At 43.2% G+C, this 23,981-nt stretch overlaps 1 protein-coding gene and 1 long non-coding RNA gene across 2 annotated transcripts in view; both read right to left on the reverse strand.

The window, feature by feature from the left end:
- Positions 1 to 23,981, reverse strand: part of LOC308325602 — a 276,903-nt gene that overhangs the window by 173,222 nt on the left and 79,700 nt on the right. The gene's annotated exons all lie outside the window — the stretch shown is intronic.
- Positions 352 to 23,981, reverse strand: part of snap47 (synaptosome associated protein 47) — a 31,074-nt gene continuing 7,444 nt past the window's right edge. The window contains exon 6 of the mRNA XM_080778803.1: positions 352 to 454. The gene's annotated coding sequence lies outside the window, so the exon portion shown is untranslated. The remainder of the gene's footprint in view (positions 455 to 23,981) is intronic.

Raw genomic sequence — 23,981 nt, forward strand, 5'->3', positions numbered from 1 at the left:
TGTATCGGTCATACAATAAGCATGTAGGCCTAAACACTGTTTTGTTTGGGTGCGCTGTGGTACGTACAGTTAACACTGGTTAAAGGTTACACAAACAAATAACTCGCAGCATCCTCTCATGAATGCTTAAGCGTCTCCCTCTCTCTCTCTCTCTCCTGAAGGTTTGGCGCAAGCCCTCCTGTCAAAGCAACAGAGAGCCTCTTGATGTGGTCTGTCATTTCCTCCGAGTTGGCCATGCTAGAGGACGGGGGGGTTTCGACGGGTGTGGGAAAAACCAGTGTGAAAGGGAAGAGAGGAAGTGTGTATTTATCTCTGTTGGTGGGGCATGATTCCCACTTTGATCATGTCTGCCGGGCCGGCCGCCTCCCCTGACCACCGCCTTGCGGGCAGCAGCCGCCGTAAGGTCACTTTGTCGCCCTCAAAGGTTTCAGGATGATGCCTTTCCTCCCAGCACCTGTCTAGATAAAAGGCAAGAAAAATACTCACTCCTTTCCCCCTATGGAGAGGAGCCAGGTTGAGTCAACAGCAGTGTTGACCAAATTTATGCAGACTTATAACCACTTTCAAACATGGCGTCCTTATTTTGGGTATATGCAAATTTCCAAGAAATATGCCCCCCCCCCCCCCCACCAAAATCGCAAAGTTACATAATATTATATATAAAACAAAAGGTTTTCAATAATAGCAAAGATAAGCTCACATTGTGTCGTAATGCAATGTTTTGAGCTTGTGGATCTTCTGTTTTCGCTATTTGTCGAAAGACGAAGTAAGTATAGGGTTTTCATTGGTTAAGTCTTGGGGAGTTGTGTGTTATAAATGAACGCCCCCCTTTTACTGGCAAAATAATCAGTATTAACATTCATGAATTGACGCAAATCTGTTCCTCCTGCTTTCAAAACAGATTGCTCTGCATTGCTCTGATGACAGGAGAGCACTCCTTATATGACAAGACAACCGCTGTTCAACGCCGAGAGTATTCACTTTAAAAGGATATGAAATCATGGGGCTGGGTCTCCCCCTTTAGCCATCCGTCTTCCATCCATCTCCAATGCTTTAGTCATTGAGCAAACAATCCCTCTGTTTGTTCTTCTCATTTAGCAGGGAGTGGCTGATTAAATGATCTACTTTCCATTGTCTGGAAAAAACGGTATATTCAATTACAGCGCATATGCTGCATGTCAACACCTCCCCCGAGCAAAGTGGCATGAGATAATGCAGTTGTGCCTCGGAGGAGGAGGGCTGCCTGCAAGGCTGCCCCGTACTGCAGTCTGCATCCAGGATGATGTGCCAAGTGGGGTCTCGCTCTCTCTCTCTCCAGTCTCTACAGGGAAGCATGTTTCTCAAGACCGAATCAGATCTCACAATTGTAAGGCCCTTGTGAGGATGTCCAGTTGTAGGTAGCCTAGACACGCATGCGCCCGCACACGCACGCACACACACACGCAGCATCTCCACCTCCTCCTGAGTTTAGTATGGAGGAAGTCGGTCAGCGAGAGTGCAAGTGGCACATGGCGGTGAATGGCGGCCAGGGAGCAGATTAGCTGCTCCTGTGCCTATCTGGTGCTGACAGTTCACACAGGCCTTTTTTTCCACTGCCCCTGGGCGTATCAGCACACCGCTTCCCTTCTCAGAAGGCGGTATCTCCCGGCCCTGCAGTGCTAAAAACGTGATGGGAGACTTCCCTATATACAGTACGAGCAATATGCGTGAGTCCCAGACAAAACCAAACAAAGGTGGGCTGGATTTGGGAAACGCACAAATCGCCTCATGGCTTCAACTGTATTTGCGCGACCTATACAGTAGGTCGCATTTACTATGAAAACCTGCATTTTCGTGTGTCACGTCACGCCTCCATATATGGCCACGCCTCGTGACGTCACGCCTCCATATATGGTCACACCTCGTGACATCATGCCTCGTCACGCCACCATATATGGCCATCTCCATAATATGAAGATCACGACGCTGACCTCATCTAACCCTGGATAACCATACATGGAGAAGACCGGATCACCACCTAGACCTGCATATGTGGAGCCGGTCGGCAAACTCTATACATCTGACCTCAAACCCTTAGATCTCCATATATGGAGCTGACCTGTTTTGACATTCCATATGTTGATCACGCTCCATACATGGCCAGTACAGAATTCATTTCATATGTTGATCTGAAAACCATGCCAAAAGCGCCAGTGCTCGCCCAGCAGTCTGACGTCACCCAGGCGAATGCGTGCACGAGGTCTCAGGGTGTCTTATTGGTAATACAATTAGTTAAGTAGACATTTTAGCAGTGGTTCCCGACGTGGGGTCCAGGGACCCCCAGGGGTCCTTGAGGGAGTTCCAGGGGGTCCCCAGCTAAATGATAGTTTGGAACCAAATGGACCCTTGTGGGTCTGTAACTCTGAGTGTGTACAAATGGAACCAAATGGACGCGTTTTTTGTACACTCTCAGATTTAAATTAATTAAGAACTAAATCTACAGTTGATTTAGTCGACTAAAATGTATTTTGGCGGGCCTTGATGCCGTCGTAATGACTGATTTTACACTTGCTGAAGAAAGCCGATCTACAAGCTCACAACTCGTCGCGCTGCGACACGTTGTGGCTTGTAGATCGGCTATATCGGCTTGTATATCGGCTGTTTTCAGCATGCACAGTTTTCATTTAGTTGTCGCCAGTGAAGAAAATGTAGTCGACGTCACAGTACTAGTCAAGTCTCGACGGAATCAACACTGGCTTCAGGCAGCACTCGCTCACTCAGAAATGACACACTGTACATACTGTACAGTGTACATGGTTCCAGATATTACTCGCTTGAGTTTATTATGCTGTAAATCACTGATGAAACCGATGCACCTGGCAGCACATAAAAGAGGTGTAAACACAATGTATTAAATCATCATACTGCAGTGACCAGGTGAAAGGGGTTAGGCCCTGAGCCACAGCACACATGACATTCTGGGCACTTTTACAGCACGCATATTGAAAATAAACCCTGGTGGGACTTATAGCCTTATCTCGTTTTCCAATAAATACCTCCTTGAGCAATGCCAATGGAGGCTGTATAACATCTGGGTTGAACAATATCTTCATTTGAATTGGAAAACTTGCAGCGTTTAATTATTTCCATATTATCCCACCCTGACAGAGAAGAATCAGTCCCACATGGCTCCTCCTTTGGATTCCAATTTATGTTCTTCAACTCATCACTGGCAAAGTTGGCTGAGACAGTTGTTTATTATGCCATTTTCATTTTTTACTTTTTTTTAGGTCAAAAACATGCTGTGGTAAGCATCCTGTTTGTACATCAGAGTGGTTCCCACCAAGCCCACCCTACGCCTCCTCCCCCCCCCCTCCCTTCTCAGCAAAATGTGTGTCCCAACCACCCCATTAGAGCAACCATCTGCTTCATTATCTATATTAATGATAGTCCTTTTTCACTGTGTCACATCAGCAGTTTTCACTTATGGTTCTGGTGATTCCGGTCATTATGACAGCTCCGAGTGTGGGATCCCGCATCTGGAGTCTCTCACAAATGAAATGTTGACAGGCCGCAGAGGTTTGCGGAGGCTCCAGAAAGCTTTCAACAGCCCCCCCCCCCCCTCCCCCCTCCTCAGCCAGGTCCCTAGGTTGCCAGGTTGGGACACTAGGGGAGCCAGAGAGTCTGTGTAAGTTGTAGCATTTTACATATGGATGGATTTGTGGTGGTGCTACTTAGAAAAGTCTTCAGGGGGGGGGGGCTGGAAAATTAATTCAAGATTTTCAAGCAGATTTATTTCTTGTCACGCTCATACAAATATGTGTGTGTGTGTGTGTGTGTGTGTGTGTGTGTGTGTGTGTGTGTGTGTGTGTGTGTGTGTGTGTGTGTGAGATATTGGTGTGGCATGCTTGCTTTGCCAGATTGGGCGAGAACCCAGAACAAATAATAAAAAAACAACAACGTATTACATAATATAATAAAAACAAGGAATTGGGCTTGGGGGGAACAACATATTTTCAGATGGGGGTCGACGGCCAATTACATATCATTTTTGGGGTCCTTGACATGAAATATTGAGCACCACTGATATAGAAACATAGGTATTTCAGAAAAACTGTCAGCATTTAGAAGACATTTTCTTTCAATTTCGACGCCTAAATGGGTTAAAGGCCGTTTGGACATTGCTCAGGGCTCTAATAGCCAGATGGAAAGCGTGAGGTTCCCAGTTCGCTCCCGGGCTCCCCCAGAGTTAGTGTCGAGGTGCCCTTGAGCAAGACTCTGAAACCCTAAGTTCAGGTTGGTGCCTTGCATGGTTTCCTCCACCATCGGTGGTATGAATGTGTGTGTGAATGGTGTGAATGGAATGCACAATCTATGTAGAGCGCTTTTAGCTATATAAATGCACCATTTACCATTTATTACAATATGCAACAATTCACTATCGATGCATCAAGGTACTATCGCTAGCTAAAGCTAAGGGAGGCCATGTTGTTTATAGACTCAATAGTAGGCTACTTATTAACTTATTATTTAAAAGTAAAAATACATTTGCTACAACAATGTTTAATAGAACAGCCAGTTGTTTCTAATGACCAATAAACATAGCCTTTGACAGACATAGGGGTAGGGCAAACGTGTTCCATTTGCCACGGTAATGTCATTGCTCACAGGGAATCGCACCCCTGGTTAAATGAACAATCCCAGAATGCGCTGGAGATTTGCAGAACAGGTTCAATAAGCACCTGACATCACAGAAGAGTTGTGCCGCGCTCACTGCTCCCTGCGTCAGATTAGTCATTAGACATTATATACACCGGGCTGGAAATGGGGTCCTTTATATAGAGTGGCATGGGTGTGGTGTTGTGGGCTTGGAGACCATTAAACTGTCACCACTTTATTTCTGAGGTGGGAGTACGGAGGGCTCCCCCCCCCCCCCCCCCTTATCCGCTGCAGTATGGGTATAGCGATGAGTTTCGTATAAGGTCAATCTGTGTTTTCTGTTTGTGTATAATTTAATTTATAGGTTGTATTTGCAGTTATTATACTGCAAACGCTCTGCCTGCATCTGTGTATGTGGCTATGTGCGTTTGTAAACACACACACACACACATGACACATGCATGGATTTCCGCATGGTTGCATCTCTCCGACGTTCCAAACCTCATTGTGCAGGAATGAGGAGAGAAAAGAGAAAAGGAGAAAGCAGGAAAAGGTGGATGAGGTTTCAAAGAGGCTGAGAGGGTTACGTGGCACTATAGGGCTGATGTCAATGAAAAGACCTGCGAGGTTTTCCGGGTCACGTAAATTCTCAAAATGTCACACGGAAAATCTACATCGCTTTAATAAAGTAGAATTATAGTCCTTTACCGAGGAACAATTAAAACAGATTCAACATAATTACCAGGTATTTCTGTGTGACAGCACAGGGATCTCTGTTACACTGTGTGTGCTGATCGGTTACTATAGCAGCAAATGTTTTCTGTTAATCACTGTCAGCTCACGGTTTACAGCTTACTCAAATCAAGGGTTTCACGCCAAAGTGCAGCCTTGCTTTTACTCAGCGTCTCATTTTTAATCTGGGGCCTTGTTGACAAACCTTTCATTTCATCTCGCGGTGGCGTGTAGGACATTTCAACTCGATTCTCCTTTCCTTTGGAGGAAACACTTTTGAGCCAGAGAAAGATACAGACAACAGATAAGCGCAATTGAAATATGAAACAAACCGATGTCCCTGTTGTCTACAGACAACTGGGGAGTGCGCGAGTTCGCTCTCTCAAGGCAGTGCAGTCAAGAGTGCTGTTTGACAAGCTGAATCATTCCCATCTGACAGGAAATCAGTATGGCTGCTGAGATCATAAAACAGTCTTGACCTTAAACACATGGCCTCTCCCCTGAGAGGTGCCTGTCTGCCTGCCTGGCCCGGCTTGCTGCTGCTGTACAGCAACTGTAGCGGAGGATATACAGTAGCACCACCTTGTGTTGTGGCAATGACCACTGAGTCAAAGGTTAACAGGCGTTTATAAGGCTTTCCACTTCTCGTCTTCAACCAAGTTGTCCTTCATCTAAAGTTTACAACTTAGGTTGTACAAGTTAAACTATTATTCGCCTGGCTGCTGCGATGGAGGGGAGAGTTTCTGGTGTATAAAGATTGATTATAATAAAAGAGAGATCAATCACTTTATCGCCTTAAGCACTTGGGAGACGTTTCACGGACACATAAAACGTTGTGTGCATGAAAGAGAGTCCTGCTCATTTTGCCGAATGACGTCAAAGCTGGATGCCATGAGGGCATCCCTCCTGGCCTTCGTGTCTTATGTAGCCTACGCAAAAAGAGAGGAGTAAAACGGCTTGTGTTGGCTATCCCCCACCATACCAAATGCCGCCGCCAGACACTATGAGTTGTTCAGGCATAATTAGAACCTGCTGCAGATGTTTGAGGTATTACCTCATAGCGAGGAACACGGCTTCCCCCAGCTAACTGCCCCAGCTGCCTGGATCTGGACTGCGTTTCTCCCACTGATCGATGGGGAGCTCCCTGCTCTTACGGCCACCAGAGGTAATGTATATGCCGAGCAAATCAAATAGGGGGGAGAGGAGGGGAGGGGAGGTGGTGGTGGGCTGAGATCCCCCTCTTCTATCAAGCTCTTTGCAGGCATGCAAGCACGAGCCAGATTTCCCCCATGAGCTTGGCTGCGGTGCACTCGTGTGTACGTGTGTGTGTGTGTGTGTGTGCAGTGTGCACGTATGTGTGTGCGTGAGTGTCAGGGCCTCACGCCCAAGGTCGGCCGTGAGACATGGTTTCCTCATCACAGACATGTGCGCTGTTCAACTGGGGGGGCCACTAGTGGACATGAACCCCACGGACCCTCAGCATTGTTAATAATGGCCCTTCCATGTTGTTAATATAATGGGTGTTTGTTTTTCCTCATATCCTCCGATTGTAAACATAACAACATCCATGTTTTAATCTTCTTCCTGTTGTAAACATGGCCTACAATAACAAGAAAGATTTGCCAGTGAATACATACTGCATAACGGCATCCCTGAAAAAGGCACACACACACACACACACACACACACACAAGTGCACAAAATGACCCAGAGACAATATAATGAGCTCCTCGGTGTCATGTAAAACTAGACCTCTAAGCCTAATTTATACCTCGACGAATGACCATGCCGCTCGTCGAAAAAACCCCGATTTTAAATGTGACGCGATGCTTCAAACCCATTTTCATGCGGAAAACGGTTAGCTTCGAAGAGCAAGCACGGTTGTTGCGACACGGTATAAATTGCCCCCCCTTAGAATAAGATGGTATGAGGGACAGGCCCGGTGGATCAAGGCCGTCTCCAAGGGCTCCCAAACTGCCTGAGTCTAAACTTAAGGTCGTTCCTCCTCTGCTGCAGGACCAATTACGCACGCACACAGCTCTGCGGATTCTCATCCAGACGCCTTGGCTGAATTGTTCCAGCACATCCTCCTGTGGGTTTACATTGGAAATATGGGCTGCCAAGGACTGACATTTTTTCTTCCACCACCAATACACAGTAAAAAGTCGGGGAGGACAAGGTGGGGCGTCGGAGATTGATTTCGCACATGCCAATTTTAGTGGCAGTCGGATGCAAACGTGTATCGTGGGGCTTGAGGTCATGGTGAACCATTTTATTTATCCATCCTTTTTTTTCTTCTTTTATCTACATTTTCTTTTGCAAGGACATTTGCAACTTTCAGGAAAAAGCGAAAAACTAAATCTGGGAATGTCTGAATTCAGCGTCTGAGAATTGAGATGTGAAGTTGATGCAATGCATGCATGTATGACCCACACACAATTATACAGGTGCGATGGAAATGAATAAATATCTGATATGTGATTTGGAAACTATTTATTGGCATTCAATGACATGCCGTGTGTAGCATTGTCTAAAAACATGAAGCCTTAAACACATTTTAATAATTATCCTATCTCCGAGGGGGAAACAACGTGTGATGACTTATTACTCTCCGATACGTTTCGGGGATGTTGAATGCTCTCGGAGTCATTGACATCAGGCACACATTGTTAAGACGGCTCTTCTTGATGGGTGTGTGAGTCATCCGCTCTGTCCGACTGTGTGTTCCATAACCTCTTGTCCCTAGTGTAGACAATCTCATTAAAAAGAGGGGAAATTCTGAGATTGTTTTTTCTTTGGTGTTGGGAGGAGGAATCTACATACATGTCAAAGCACGGAAGTCATACCGTAACGTAAGCCGGGAATGACAAGGACACGTACCTCCTGGCGTAGTAAGCGATATCAACGAGCAGACGTAGCCAAAAGGAGAGACGTACGGCTGCTGTGACAGCCGGTGACGTCAAGCCGGCACTTTGATCAGAGGCGTGCTTCTGTTTTTTAAAAATATTGAAAGGCAAATCGGATCATGCGGATCTGGTCCATGTGGGAATTGTGTGGCTCCTTCCATCATGTGCACCTGTGATGTCAATTATTGGTTAATGAGGAGGGCCGGAGGGCCGGCGGGACCATGGCCACGTCACACGAACCCTTTTGTCGTTATATTTTCACATCATGTTTTCATTTTGGTTTCTGTCCATTTTAATGTATGAATTGTTTTTATCTTTTTCCATTTAGTTTCATCGTGTTTTAAATGAACTAGTCGGGGATGTGACATATGTCTGCGCCGAATTCCGTCCTCAAATTTGGTCATACATGGTCATTTTTCCGTCCTCTTAATACCAGTAAGACGCGCAAACGCGGGAAGCGAACGCAGCTTGTACATATTTGGGTTTTGGACGTATAGCTGCTTTGGGGACTCCTTATATGGTTATGGCTGAGTCATGGTGACGTATTGATGCAACACACTCCATATTTGGACGTAGCTCCATATATGGGCACAAAGGGGACACACACACAGACAGACAGACAGACACACAGACAGACATGATCTGCTAGGTCTCATAGTAAGTGCTCACTGCGTTCGCAACTACTGTAAAAATTATTAGTAATGAACTAAACCTCTGACATAACCATAAACAAACTACGTCACTATGACCACATGACCATAAACAACCCACAGCCATGTGACATCACTATGCAAACCCCATGACTCGTTGTGACATCATCATGGCGACAGCTTGGGGAACCATGCACAAACAAATCAGTCAACTCTATATATTATGCACAAAAGGGGGCGTGCCCATATACTATGACAACAACGATCTCCATACAACCGGATTGGTTGTCTCTCGAGCCAAAGATCCGATCGCTATGACCATATATGGTCATGTGGGACCGACCCACTTAAAACTCTGTAGGCGGCAGCGGCAAAGAGTAGTTTGGAATGGATATCCAGTTGTCTAGTGAGTATATAGTGGCAAGGTTTCACCAACCCATTTAGGGCCGACGTCGAAATAAAGAAAAAGTATTCTGAAAGAATATATATTCAAAGATTTGTGCCACGTTTTCACGATTTTTTTTAAATAGCAGACCTACAAGCTCGTAGCGCGCCACTCGGTGGCGTGCTATGAGCTTGTAGATCTGCTATTTTTCAATAGCTAAATAATGCTTATAGTTAAAACACCAAAACGGGTTCCCGTCCAGAATGGGTTTTAACTGAACCCTTCCAATACAAGTTAAGCAATTTTAAATAAATAGGCAAGGTAAGGCAAGATTTTACCTATTTGAAGCTATTACACATTTGAACGGTAATTCAAAGTGCCTCACAGTTAAGTTAAAATAAAAATAAAATAAGAGAATAAAATGACAGCACAGAATAAATGATACAAAAAAACCTCAGTAAAAGGCAGTGTTAACCAGACCTGCAGTTTTCTGGGAGTCTTTCCAGATATATGTGGTGCATAAAATCTGAATATGTGGAAAGGAAAATGCATGGAGGGACTTATTTGGCCTTCTGGCAGCGTGCACAAGAGATTTGGCAGTGATTAGTCCAGTGGTTTGTGAGATTAGCCGGACACGCACACGTGCACACACACACACACACACACACACACACACACACACACACACACACTTATAGATAACTAGCCTCCTACTGAGCCACAACATGAAAAGCTGTTATCTATTACATAAAGACTGACAGAATGAAACACATGCGGTATAGTACAAATGGCCTCACATACTACATGCTTGTTGATTGCATGATGATTTGACAAGGAAATGAAGGTGGCGCATATCGCCGCTGTCAAGGGGAAACCTCGTATGTCCAAGACTGTTACTTTTCAGGAAATAGAAAAATAACCTGTGTTTCAATTGATTCAATGTAATTATTATTTAGTCAGAAGATGTTGTTCCTATTTTTCATTGGTCAAATAGAGCTATAGTCAAAGATTTATAAAAACCAACGGACAGACCTAACAACTTTCACAATTTCCACAGAGCGAGAAGGATGAGGCTGGCAGGGCACGGCGTCAGGCACCCAGAACTTAAGGCAAGTAAATTGACTCTATGGGAGCCAACCCAGGGCAAAGCCAGGAGGGGAAAGAAGCGTACCATCTATGTAGACCTACTGCGGCGCGACAGCTTAACTAACAACACTACAGAGCTCTAGAACCTGATGTTAGATAGGAAATTGTGTAGGGCAGTGGTCCAGGAATCCCGAGATTCTCACAGTAAAAAAAAAAGAAATGCTCATATCTCGATCTGGATGGCATAAATATTATTAACTAGTGTAGATGGTATATAAATAAATATGGAATAATATGGAGGGTTATTGCACAGGATTTCCCCTGAGCATGCGCACAGAGGAAATCACAAAATTTCGGATTTCAGTTGGCAGATTACAGTGTCCAATCTGTTGCAATCTGTGGCAGCTTGCCTTGAAGTAGTTGGAAGTAGCAGGAAGTATAGTCTGAGCACGTCTGTTTGGTGTGGAGCTACCTGGAGTTGGAGCTTGTATCAGCTATTTTTGAGTGGTGCAATCACTCCTACAACCAGCAATGTCCGTGTACTGTACACCTATGTGTTCACCTATGTATGTATGAGCACCAGTATGAGTACCAGTAGGGGCGCTGTTGTGCCATGCAGAAACGGAGAGAGACAGTGCTGCACTGTTGCCTACTAATGAGAGAGAGAGAGAGAGAGAGAGAGGAGGGGGGGGGGGGGGGGGGGGAGTTGCACCACTCGGTTCACACGGGTGTGATTTTCTACTTTTAAGTGACACTGTATTATAATGAAGTAAGGCATCAAATTATGAAGATAAAAAATAAAAAAACATCACAAGTTTATGGAGAGTTTCTGCCCGACAGCAATGATATTCTGAAGTTGGAATCATAACATAGGCCATCCCAGGTTACATATTAAACTAGCATGGTCATATCATATACTGTATTCTTATAGTCGATTCAAGATCAGTAATCTTTGAGAGTTATTGTTGTTCGAACATAGGCTCTCTAGACACGGGTGAAGTTGTATTCAATACACTTTATCGGGAACAATATTTTAGACATAGAAATGTGATAATAAAGAAATAGCAAATGTATTTGAACGTATAGTATTCATTATGTAGCCATGGATAACATATACAAAGTTTAGTTACTTATTTTGTACTCCCCCACCCCCCTGCAGCTGGTTTTCCAAATGCAACCTTCTGACATTTTTCTTACAAATTGAGCTATAAATTATAGATTCCCTGGAGAAAGGTGATGTTGGACGTAAATGTGTACATGTCCTACATCAAAAGCACTAAACTGCTTCTCTTCCTCCGTAGACAGCAACCACAATTTAGATAAAATCTATTTAACATGTTGATTTTATCATACGGCAACGGGGATTTTTAGGATATTTGTGGGAAAAAAAGTGCTAGTCCAATGGAAAGCAGGAAGTGTTTCTACATTTCTGTAACGTGTCTTTAGGAATTGTCTGTATACACGCATTTAGAAATCGTGCCAGATAGATTCTAACTTGACAGCATTTTCCTCAAACCTAATGAGTATTTTCAAGGATCACAAAACGCGTTTGTTATTTATCTATATTGCATAAAAAATAGTTACGCAGCATAACAGTATATAGTATGACAGTATAACTATACGTGTGTACATCCTGTGGGTGGCTGCGAGAAAGTTAATTTCAGACTCCCATTTAAAATATGGACATGCTGTGCTCCTATTGAAGGCCCCCAGACCGAGTGTGTCCATTATGATTTATGGAGAGGAAATAGTTGTGTTCTCGTTGCGGGTGGGCCTGTAAAAAAAACCTCCCATGTCCCCCTCCTCGCTCCGGCCTGGCGGCCTTGTGCAGGCAGGCTGCAACAGGGTCCCAAATCACACGAGGTCACCATCCCCGATAGTCAGTCACGAGTCTTAAATTACAGCACCGGTCACTGTGGAGAAATATTCCCAGATGTGTGTAGCTTCAGTTTTGAGGAGTGAACCAGAAGGAAGGGCTGGATCACCCCAAACTCTCTGTGTGTGTGTGTGTGTGTGTGTGTGTGTGTGTGTGTGTGTGTGTGTGTGTGTGTAGGGGGGTTTGCATGTCCTTTTATTGTACAGGAATAGAGGGATTATTATTGGTAAAGCTGGCACTGGTTAGAGTGCTGAAAAATTTCCAGAGCCCCATGTTGTACAATAGCTTGTTCAGCTGATCTAATAAGGTCTTCGGTTATGAGTAAATAATGTGTGGTTATGATCTGTGAGTGTGTAATAATAACTCCAGACATAGTGTCATAGTATAGAGAAAAACTCATTTACGGTTCTGAGTGCCTTTTCAGTGGACTGTAAAAAAGAAACGCAGCATGCGTCCCATGAACCCTCATAATCGATGCTGGTTATTACCTCCCAGAAGACCTCGAGGAGAAAAGTATCAGCAGCAAAGCAGGTGTGCACGCATATAAAAACTATTCCGAAGAAATCACAGCACACATGACTTCTCAAAACGATAGAGACGAAATAACTTAATTCAACACCTGGAAGAAATCATAATAATACAGCACATTGGGTATATGAAACTACAAAAAAAAATCACCCGAGGAGGGTAATAGAGGTCTATGGCCATGAAGAGAAATATTATCGTAAAGCACTCCAAAAAACCGGTTCAGATGTGGAGCATTGGCTTACAACAAAGGAAGTAATTCAGTCAGGGAGGATCACATCCAAATTAAGCTTAAGCCATTCTGGACGGGAACGCCTTTTGGTGTTTTAAACATTATGTTATACTTTGGCTATTGAAAAATAGCAGATCTACAAGCACATAGCACGGCACCGAGTGGCGCGCAACGAGCTTGTAGATCTGATATTTTTTGAAAAATCGTTAAAACGTGGCACAAATCTTTGAATATATATTCTTTCTTCTCGAACGTTTTTAACAACATATTTTCAGATGGGGGTCCCATCCTATGGCCAATTACATATATATGGGGGGGGTCCTTGACATGAAAATGTTTGAGAACGACAGAATACTGTCACGATTTAGACGTGCTCAGGCCTAAATTGGTTAAACAAAGCTGTGACATCTCTCTTGGCCCTATTGTCAGAGAGACATGATGTCATTGTGATTAGGTGGTTTTTCGGTTTTTTTGGTATCACCTCAGAATAATGTTCTCATGCAGTCTCTCAGCAATGTGTTTGTGTGCTCACAGGACCGTGGTCGACCCAACCGGGAGGAAGCTGCTTAATAGCCCTGTAACTGATCTAACGAGTCCACAATTTATTTTTCATTTTCTCTCTCAAAAGGTCATACATATCTCTCCGGAAAACAAAATTGTGAGGACCAAACTAATAAATTCTAGTTTTTTTATATATCGTGAAATGTTAGAGCCCTATAAATCAAGTTAAGAAACTTGTGACAATGGGTGTGAGCAAGTGACCTGCAAACTCTGGTGTTTCACTTATACTGGAGATCCAGAAAACACTACAGCGTTGCAGGTTCAGTGCATTTGTTGCAGCATGATGTGTGAAAACTAGGGTTATTATTCCAATTGTTTATGATCACTTCCTATTTGTGTTGGCTAATCCCTTTGATGTTCTTCCACTTCTACGGTAGTTAAAAGGTCCCAATTTCAACAAATACGTGACAGCAAAGTTGAAATACTGCACTAGCTGGAAGTGGAGTTTCCTTATACTGACAAATCATGGCTGCAGAATAATCTAACAGGCGGGTACTCGGTTTCCCCACTCGTGCGCCTATTTTACATTCAGTACAGTACAGTATACAGTACAGTACAGGGGGGAGGGCATGGTTAGATTAATGCCAGACTGTACTGTACAACATTATCATGACTTATAATAACATAATAGACTAGTTCACTGCAGTCAATCAGAATTATTTGTATTTGCACTTTGGTCTAACATGTCTTTAAGTAAACGAATTACGCTGAAACAACAGCAAACATTTTCGTATCAGCACAAAGACGCTAGCAGGGTGACGAGCGTCTTTCTGTGCTTTCTGAGCGCGTTCACGTGTGTGGTGTTCTTATCTGCTCGCCAAGCGTTGAAATATCTTCAACGCTTGGCCATTTGGACAAGAGCTCTTGTGTTTTCAGCTGGAGAAAAATGCCTTGGTGGACACACGGCCTTATGCACACAGTCTATTAGCACGGGAGCTCGTTCCCTCTCCCTGGTTCCAACATGGAACCCGGCCTGCCCTGGGGCGGCAGTAGCTCTGGAGGTCAAGCGGCCAATTGTGTGTGTGTGTGTGTGTGTGTGTGTGTGTGTGTGTGTGTGTGTGTGTGTGTAAAAGGCACTATATGCTAAATGCACCACGTTTCTGTGTGTACGTACGTACATACATACATACATACATACGTACACACACACACACGTACGTACGTGCGTCTGTAATCCACATAACTCGAGAACCGTTCAACCCCACCGACTTCAAATTTCACACACACGTTCCACACCACCACAAGGAGTGCAGGGCCAGGTTGTCCAGAACCGGCACAAAAGCCTCTGCCCGGGCTCCGGCCCAAATCACCCCTAGATCTCCATATACGGAGCTGGCCTGTTCTGACACATCAGAACAATGATGTTCTGACATCACAATGATGTTCTGACATCACAATGATGTTTTGACATCACAATGATGCACGACCTCGCCCTTTATTAGCCAATTGATCACACCGGATCGGACTGTTCTAGTCAATGTAAAAATCACACCCGCGTGAAGTGAGGCGCACGTATCATACCTCATCATACATCATCTCATTCTGGCCAATCCCAATTTGCGTCCCCATGGATGGATGCATATTTCAAGTTCAAGCTCAGATGTATTCTAATGTAACATGCAGGGCAATTGCGTTGAAATGAGCAAGGGCATGCCGGTGCAAGGCCAAGGAGAGGCAGCGAGATCCGTCAGCGACCAACGACCAGGTCCACATCATGGTAGCCACTAAAATATTATGCCACAAGTTCCGGTTTCCTGCCAGTGTTGATTGATGTCGACAAAAACTAAGACGAAAAGTGTTCGTCGACGACCGTTTTTCACTGACGAAAACTAAATGGAAACTAGATGAAAACTAAGCTATGATGACTAAAACTAAGACTAAATATACTAACAATTTCGTCAACCAATAAAGACTGGACTTAAATGTTAGGAAGGGACTAGTGGACAAGAGATCCAGTATAAGTAAAAGTGTAAAGACACAAGTCATTTTACACTTGGTTGCATGCTGAAAATAGCCGATCTACAAGCTTGTATAAAGTATAAATTATAAAGGCCCGCCAAAACACATTTTAGTCGACTAAATCACCTGTAGATCAACTAAAATCTTATGATATCTAGTTGACTAAAACTAGACTAACCTAAAACATTACGAGTGACTAAAATGTGACTAAAACTAAAACTAATTAAAAACTATTCAAGAGAATATGACTTAAACTAAAATAGAAATTTGCTGCCAAAAACAACACTGGTTCCTGCTGACATCCAGGATGAGCGTGTCATTTGAAATGGACCTCAAACGATGTGGCAAAACCTTGTGAGGGAGAGCCAATGACACTGCAGGCACCTCAGGCATGCACAGCATTGCATGCTTGCCCAGAAACAGCAGCCATGCAGACAAGACATTGTTTCACAAGCCCTGGGGCCATTTTTGAAACTATCTCCTCACCACTCGCCCTACACAGTGAAAAAACAAACAAACTAAAAACAAACTTTTGCCCCAGTCACCATGCTGCGTCTGCGAGGTTCCTTTTTACTGACACCAAGTTTAAAATAAGAATTGAGTGCACCGAATATCAATACGAAGCAACTGAAAAGCACGTTATTTCAATGGTAGTGGATGGAGAGAGAGGATTTTTGTCAAACCAAGAAACGGCAACCAATGAGTGCAAAGAGGGGCACAACCACGGGGCGGAACTTGACAAAGGGTGAATTGGTCAGCCACCAACACTGATCTGATACCATCAGCAGAGTGTTGATTTTGACAGCAAACTTTGATTGTAGCTTTAGTCTCTTGAATAGTTTTCATTTAGTTTTAGTCACATTGTAGGCTACGGTTGATTTAGTCGACTACAATGTATTTTGGCGGGCCTTGATGCCGTCGTAATGACTGATTTTACACCGATCTACAAGCTCACAACGCATCGCAACCAAGTGTAAAATGACTTGTCCACTATGGTCCCTTCCTAACATTTTAGTCTAGTTTTTATTTGTTGACGAAATTGTCAATATATTTAGTCTTAGTTTTAGTCACCATATAGCTTAGTTTTTATTTAGTTTCCATTTAGTCTTCGCCAGTGAAAAAAGGTAGTCGACGAACATTTGTTTTTGTCATAGTATTAGTCAACGACATCAACACTGCATCAGTATAGCCGCTTCTCACTGGAGAGCTCAATCAGCAGCTGATTGAGCTCTTTGAGCGGGGAGACGAGGACCTCTCACCAGCCAGTCAAAAACACTGTGCTGTAAAAGACATTTCTATTGCACCTGCAAATAAAGAATAATTGCTATGGCTATTATGGCTGAAGCAGCTGCAGGTGAATATTGTATACTTTTCAAGAATTCAAAAGATCCCAAAACATTTGTATCCAATAATATGACTATAAAATACTATAATTCATTGATTATGTATTAATATTAACATAGATCCAAAGCTCCAGTCTATAGTCCAGTCTGCAAGTCACTTCACAGCCAGTGGGGCAATTGAAAGGGAAACCCTCATCTAGCTCTGTCGTCCTGTTTGCAGTTGCGAGCAATATTTTAATGATTTACCCCTCTAATTTTGAGATTAAAGCTCACCACTAATGATAGAACACCGCAGTAACTTTGACTTAGAAGAATATAGATCTCTCCGGTCCAGTAAACCACAGGGGAGGAGAGAAGGGCGGAGAGTGACGCACTTTGTCATATATATAGAGACAGGGTGATTCCACCTCTCTTTCGACAGAGTGGAAAGAATGTCTTGATAGGTCCACCCCATCAAGCACACACTTACTATATATATATATATATATATATATATATATATATATATATATATATATAAACACACACACACACACACACACACGCACACAAACATACAACAGCAAAAGAAAGCCGTAACAATTACATCCGCAAAATTAATGTGCAGCCGTTTTAGTAAATGTAGCCATATTGATTACAAAGTAATTACCCACCAATCAAATGAAGAGGTGTTAAACAAAGAGGAAGAAATTAGTCACCGCAACGCATGTACAAACTGACATAGTATGTTTGTACAGCATCTGTTCATGCGACTACGATATATTGCTGCATAATTGTGAGTTATGCTATGACATAATACAGAATGCGTCAAAAAAAGGTTGTTGTGGGCTGTGAAAACAATGACATAATATCCTTCCGCAATCTGCTAACTTTCAGTTCGGACATGGGATGATCTAATCAAAGCACTTGGCATTTTCATTCATTATTACCACAATATGTAGCTGTGTTACGTTTTAACATGCAGTGACATCGACATTGGCATGGATGCTGATTTCCAACCCCAGTCTCCAAATTGTGTTTTTTGTTTTAAAAAAACAAAACACTGGAAAGGGTCCACCTTTTCAGCGGCACTCCAAAAAATTGAAATACAACAACTTTCACTAGAGTGTTTGTATGTGTAGTATCGTATGCAAACTAAATGTGTTCCGGTGACAATGTAAAAACGGACCTCCAAAGATACATTTTTACACTAGTCTCCGAGTTAAACTTTACACAGATTTAGCTGCATAGGATCATGCTGGTTTGTCATAACTCATAATGAAGTTGAAACATTGTTTACTGGGCAATGACGAACCACAAACTGAGAGAATGAGACCTTAAAGGCCTCACATCTGAGTAGAAAAACCCTGTGCCATTGTCCCAGTCAACCTTATGACCAGTTGCAAATTCAACCAGATGCAGTTTGAAATTGTTTTGGGATAAAGTTGGATTCCTCCACACAAATATTCACTGCTTCTGACTCTCAAAACATTGGTCTACCACAGGTGCAAGTTTTCCATACCAATTAGCAAGTGCTCCACCCACAAATTTTCCATCAAAATAAACTGGGAAACACATAAAAAAATGCACATTAAAATGGGAGTGATTGTCTTTGATATTCAATGCTTTAATTGAAACCAGGCAGCAGAATTATAGAGCCCTTGTTTTGACGGCTCCATGGTTTCCATCAGTAAAGGGGATTCCTGACTGATATCCTGAGGAACGCTACATTTCCTTCAGAGGAAAGCCAACCGACATAGCACGTCATTGTTTTCCATTAGCTTCATGGTCAATAGGCATTATATTTTTTCTATCTGTAATAGACACTGGGTCAAAGGTTCAGACTCTCCCTCGCTCTCTCTCTGCCACTCAGACATTTTGCACACAAAATTTCAGTAACCACCTCACATATGGCAGGGCTGGGTAAACATCTGGTAATCTTTGTTTCAGCTTCTCAATAGCTCACCAGGCTATGGTCTCTGTGTGTACTCAATCTTCTCCGATTACATAGTTGCTGGCTGCTCCCCTGAGGTTACGTGGACAAACCATTTGGGATTGCGGAAGGAGTTTCCACAAAATAGGTGTTGTCCAAAAATTCCTTGCAGTTATGGAAATAAACCCACAGCAAAGAGAAAGAGAGATATGGGAGAGAAAATGGGTCTGTGTGCATGGCAAATGTTAGCGTGCTCCGTCTTTTGCATACATTTATCATGGAATTGTTTTTCTATTTTAGTCTTCAAACTCTATTATTTTTTTTAAAGTAAGACCTCTGTAGTGACAGAACCTTTCAACAGATATCCAAATACAAAAGGCCAACACAAGACACTGCTTGGGAAAAAGTTGAGAATTATGTGAATGTACGTCAGGAAGCATCTCTGTATGGGACCTGATGAACGGAACCTTTAACAATGCTGTTTTGTTTGTGACTGTGCCAAGGGCGAGAGCACAGATGAAATGATGCACTTTGAAAACGTTTCGGAACGTAGACATTTTCACTCCGTTCCCAAATTAAACCCATTCGACAGCCCCAAGGATGGTTATAATTATTCTTTCCGTTTATGGGTTGTGTGTGCTCACAGCCAACAGTATTAGGCTGGCAGCTTCCTTTTGGAAGTTCTTAAAACAAGACCATGTCACAATTATTCCAACCTGACCTTTGTTGGTCGACACCCTCATTACAGGCCGAAGCCTTTTGTCCTGGCACCGAATTTAACTTTGTCGAACCATCTCCCTGCATTCGAGCTGGTGCAGACCTGTTAACAGTGGGACCTGTAACACAGGTCTTTTTTTTTTAATTAATTTGCATTTAACCCATTCTGCGCGGGAACCCCTTTTGGTGTTTTAAGCATTATGTTAATCGTGAAAATGTGGTGCAAGTCTTTGAATATATATTCTTTCAGAGCGAACGCTTTTAACTCAAATCTTTGCTTCGGGGGTGGGGGGGGGGGTCCCTGGAACAACATATTTTCAGATGGGGGGTCGGCGGCCAATTACATATATTTTTGGGGGTCCTTGACGTGAAAATGTTTGAGAACGACTGACATATAGAAACATAGGGGGGGTTTTTTTCAGGAAACTGCCAGGATTCTAGAAGGCATTTGTATAATCTAAATGGGCCTGGGCAGGTTCTGGACAGTGACTTCACACCGTACAGTACGTCCCACCGTCAGGGCTGTTCTTATATATATATATACACCATGCTGGCAGGAAGCCAGACGATGGCTGCCGGCCCGGCGCTCCTTTTCCTAAGTCCCACCCAGACGCTGCGTGCGCCGTCATCCAGCTGAAATGTAAACCCCCAGATTCAGCTGTGTTTGTTATGGTTGCGCCGGGCCCTCTGTGTTGAACACACAACGCTGTCACAACGTAGCTAGAACAGCGGGGGCGATGTTTCAACAACAAATCTATTTGGTCAGCTGCAATTACATCACTATAGGTGGTCAAGCACGCGCACGTTTGTCGAGAATGATAATTAGGATTATTTTGCGGGCAACTTCAGCGAGGGAACTAGTACATGCCGTTGTAACACACCTGGATATTTTAATACAGAAGTTAAAGTCAAGTACTTTCAAGCGTGTTGTCAGTGGCTTTGAAATTGACCCCATTGGTCTGTGTTCACAGAAGCACCATCATTACTTTGCTTGGTGGGGGCGTTCAATTTTACAGCAGGGCCCCTACAATACAGCATTGCATCTTTTTAATCATACAAGTATAAACAATGGTTTGGATCAGAGGGTGGTATTGCCCTAAGATCAATGGCCTGTCACACTAATGACTATTTACTCTCCAGAGAAAATGAATAGCTTAAACACTCATTTCTATCCCAAAATGACCCTCGTCTCAACCCCAAGGAGGTGGTAGGCACACACACACAGACACACACAGACACACACAAACACACGCACGCACACCAAGGAGGTGGTAAGTGCATGCACGCACGCGCACGCACACACACACACACACACACACACACACACACACACACACACACACACACACACACACACACACACACACAAACTTTAATCACACTGCTGTCCCTGCAGACTGCACATCAGTGCAACAACCCTTGGGTCATATAATATCTTTGCTGTCCCCTTAATACTCAACAGACTCTCAGTGATGGGACTATTTTTAGAGAGAAACTTATCGGAATTATGCACAATCCATATAGCCTGTTGTCTGTGGCTATAGGCGAGTGGCTGAGCTGGGGGTCTATGCAGTGTGGCATCACTCGGGTGGGTAATTTATTGTGGGAGCTAAGTGTTTCCATTTGCAGCAAGAGCCACTAAAAACAGTCTCGCTGAAGGTTTCTGGGGGGCCCACTCGTAAAAGTACTGATGCGGTGTGAGCTGGCTTCTGGCCTGACAACCTGTTTGGGGAACTGTATAGATGGGATTTTAATGAATACATAATCCAGTCATCACAAAAAAAAAGGACTCCTCCTCACACTTGCCAAAGGTACACTCCTGACCATTGTGTTTTTATATTCACTCCAAGCAGAGGAGTGTGATGCATTTTTAGTAGAAAGGTTTCAGAACGAAAACAAGACCTGCAAAAGAAACTTGGGTTGGTAGGTTTCCATTACGGTGCTCAGTGCTCACTGTAAATTTCCAAAAGTAAGGATTAAAGTGCGGGGGTGCAAGCCTTTAATTTGAAATTATGACTAAGGCACAAACGAAATTGCAATGGGACACCCCCCCCCCCTTTTCTTCCCTGTCTGTGTTTTCTTGGGAAAAAATAGCACAATGGAAACCATTTGACTTTGATGTGACAAAGATGATTCTGAAATCATAGAGGAGAAACATAATTGGTGGCTGCCTGGGTGGTAGCAATATCAGTCATTTCATTGGCTCAATATACTGCATACTACATGTACCTGTCTAAATAACTTCCTTAATGTCAACAAAGTCCCACACCCACAACACCAGAGGGGGTTCAACAAACCATGTTGTGCAACCCAGATTTGGCACAAACAAGGGACTAAATTCATTCCTATGCCATCAAAATGTGGCACGCCGCCCTACCAACAGCCATTAAGACAAAACAGGCACCTACGGACGGTTTTTGTATTGAGTTGTGCTTTCATTTTAAATGTACCCATTCTGCAAACTGTTAATAAATACTTAAATCAATCAAATTGGTCTATCACAGTAGCAGGATAGCAGAAATGAATGCTGCCCTTTTACCAGCAGCAGAACATTCTGAGTGAGGGTCCAGTTTTTGTGATCATCAATTAAATGTCATCATCAACTCACTGCTGCCCCCTACTGAACCTAATAACAAGTGACAGTATCATGACATTGTAACAGGGAACGGGAACCATAACAACATCCACTGAACCAGTCAGTCTATCAGAAATCCTTCAGAATAAACTTCCAGTCCGCCACAAACAAACAGGTGCAGTCATCTTTGGAACTCTGCCAATATAAGTTGCTCGAATTACAGGTAGAACCGAGTGTTCTTCTAAGGTGACATTCTGAGAAATAATTCAAATGTGATACATTTAGCTTGACTGCCTATAAGCCGGTTTAAACAAATATGTGAAGTTTGTGGATCAAGATAGTTTAGTATAGATAAAGTGCACAGCCAGGACCAAAGACAATACTATATTGGCACGGCACAAATTAAATCATCATGTTGCTTAGCATCTGGGAAAGTACCATATCAGCCATATAGACTAAATACGGATTATTTTTTCTTCTCCACAGAAGAAAAAAATAATCGAGGCGTAAAAAGTTTGACCAAGATGCATGCAAGAAATTGATAAACTATTAAATGGGAACTGGCAAAATGTTATTAAAAGTAAATGTGCAATACAAGCTTGACACATAAGGAATATGTCTAATGTACAGTAGATGTTACTACAAACAGAATGGTATGTTTTTTTCTTATGTCCTGATAGCATTATGGTGATGTAGTGTGTCATATCTCTTTCTTCTGGAGTCCAGCCCCCGTGGTTGGACTCAGGCACCTTCCTTCCAGGAACTTTTTCTCCCAGTTCTAACATTAACCAACAGGCCTTATTTCCTGAAACTAGAAACTCCCTCAGCAAAAGGAAACGCAGCAACACCTGCACCAGTGAGAGGCCAGCCAGGACATGAGTCAAAAATGAGGCCATTACAGTCAGACATGCTTTGGAAGACTCATGTATGCTTCGTAGCATGACGGTGTCACTCTTTTCTGTATAAAGTGTAACTCGTGATTTGGTGCGCTGAGCGTGAACATATGCATTTCTGAAGTCAACATGCAAAACTGTTAATTAAATACTGATACTGCGTGCAGCCAAATATAATGTATAATGTAAACAATGTATGGGTGCTGGATCACAAACAATTGTATTTACATATTGCGTTCAAACATTATAAAAAAATAAAATGATTTCTCTAAATAATTCTAAATTCATTACAAAAATAACACGTCTTGTCAAGCAAGGGAAAACAAAGAGTTTACCAGGACATTGCGTCAGATGTCAAAACATCTCTGAATTCAAGAGGAAAAACAACTTTTGACTTCCCGATGGGAAATGAGATGACAACTCTAACTTAAGTTTGTATTACAATCACAAAAAAAACCTCCTCATTTTGGAGCAGAGTGCAAGCCACATTGTGCCCTCACAGAATCCCACAAGCCCAGGCTGCCGTTTTTCCCAGCGAGGGTTGATTGATTGACCATCAATTGAGACACGCTCCTTGTATGAGAGCGGCTCTCTTCAACCACAGGGACTATCAAGTAAACAGACTTGGAAGTCAAGGCCAGCAGAATCCCTCGTGTCTCCATACCATCCGTTAGGAAGGCAAAGCCGGATCTCATGTATCTGTGGTCAGACAAGACCGCCACCACTTCCTCGTATTGCAAGGCTGCTTCTAAACCACGCCAGTATGTGCTCTATTTCCCTAACCTTTTTTTTTTTTAGGGGTTGGAATTCACATAACCATGTGGTATGCTTCTGGAGTTTTGGGACTTCCAAAATCTGACTGTTTATCACTCAAATCAACAAAAATAAATGGGCTACACTGTGAAAACATATTCTCTCCCGAGCAAAAAAGAAAGAAAAAAAACAAACTGAAAAAAACAAATCTCAGCACTGCCATGTCCGGTCATTCCTT

Source organism: Protomyctophum bolini, assembly GCF_963924005.1.
Source record: "Protomyctophum bolini genome assembly, chromosome: 12".
In the NCBI taxonomy this organism is placed as follows: domain Eukaryota; kingdom Metazoa; phylum Chordata; class Actinopteri; order Myctophiformes; family Myctophidae; genus Protomyctophum; species Protomyctophum bolini.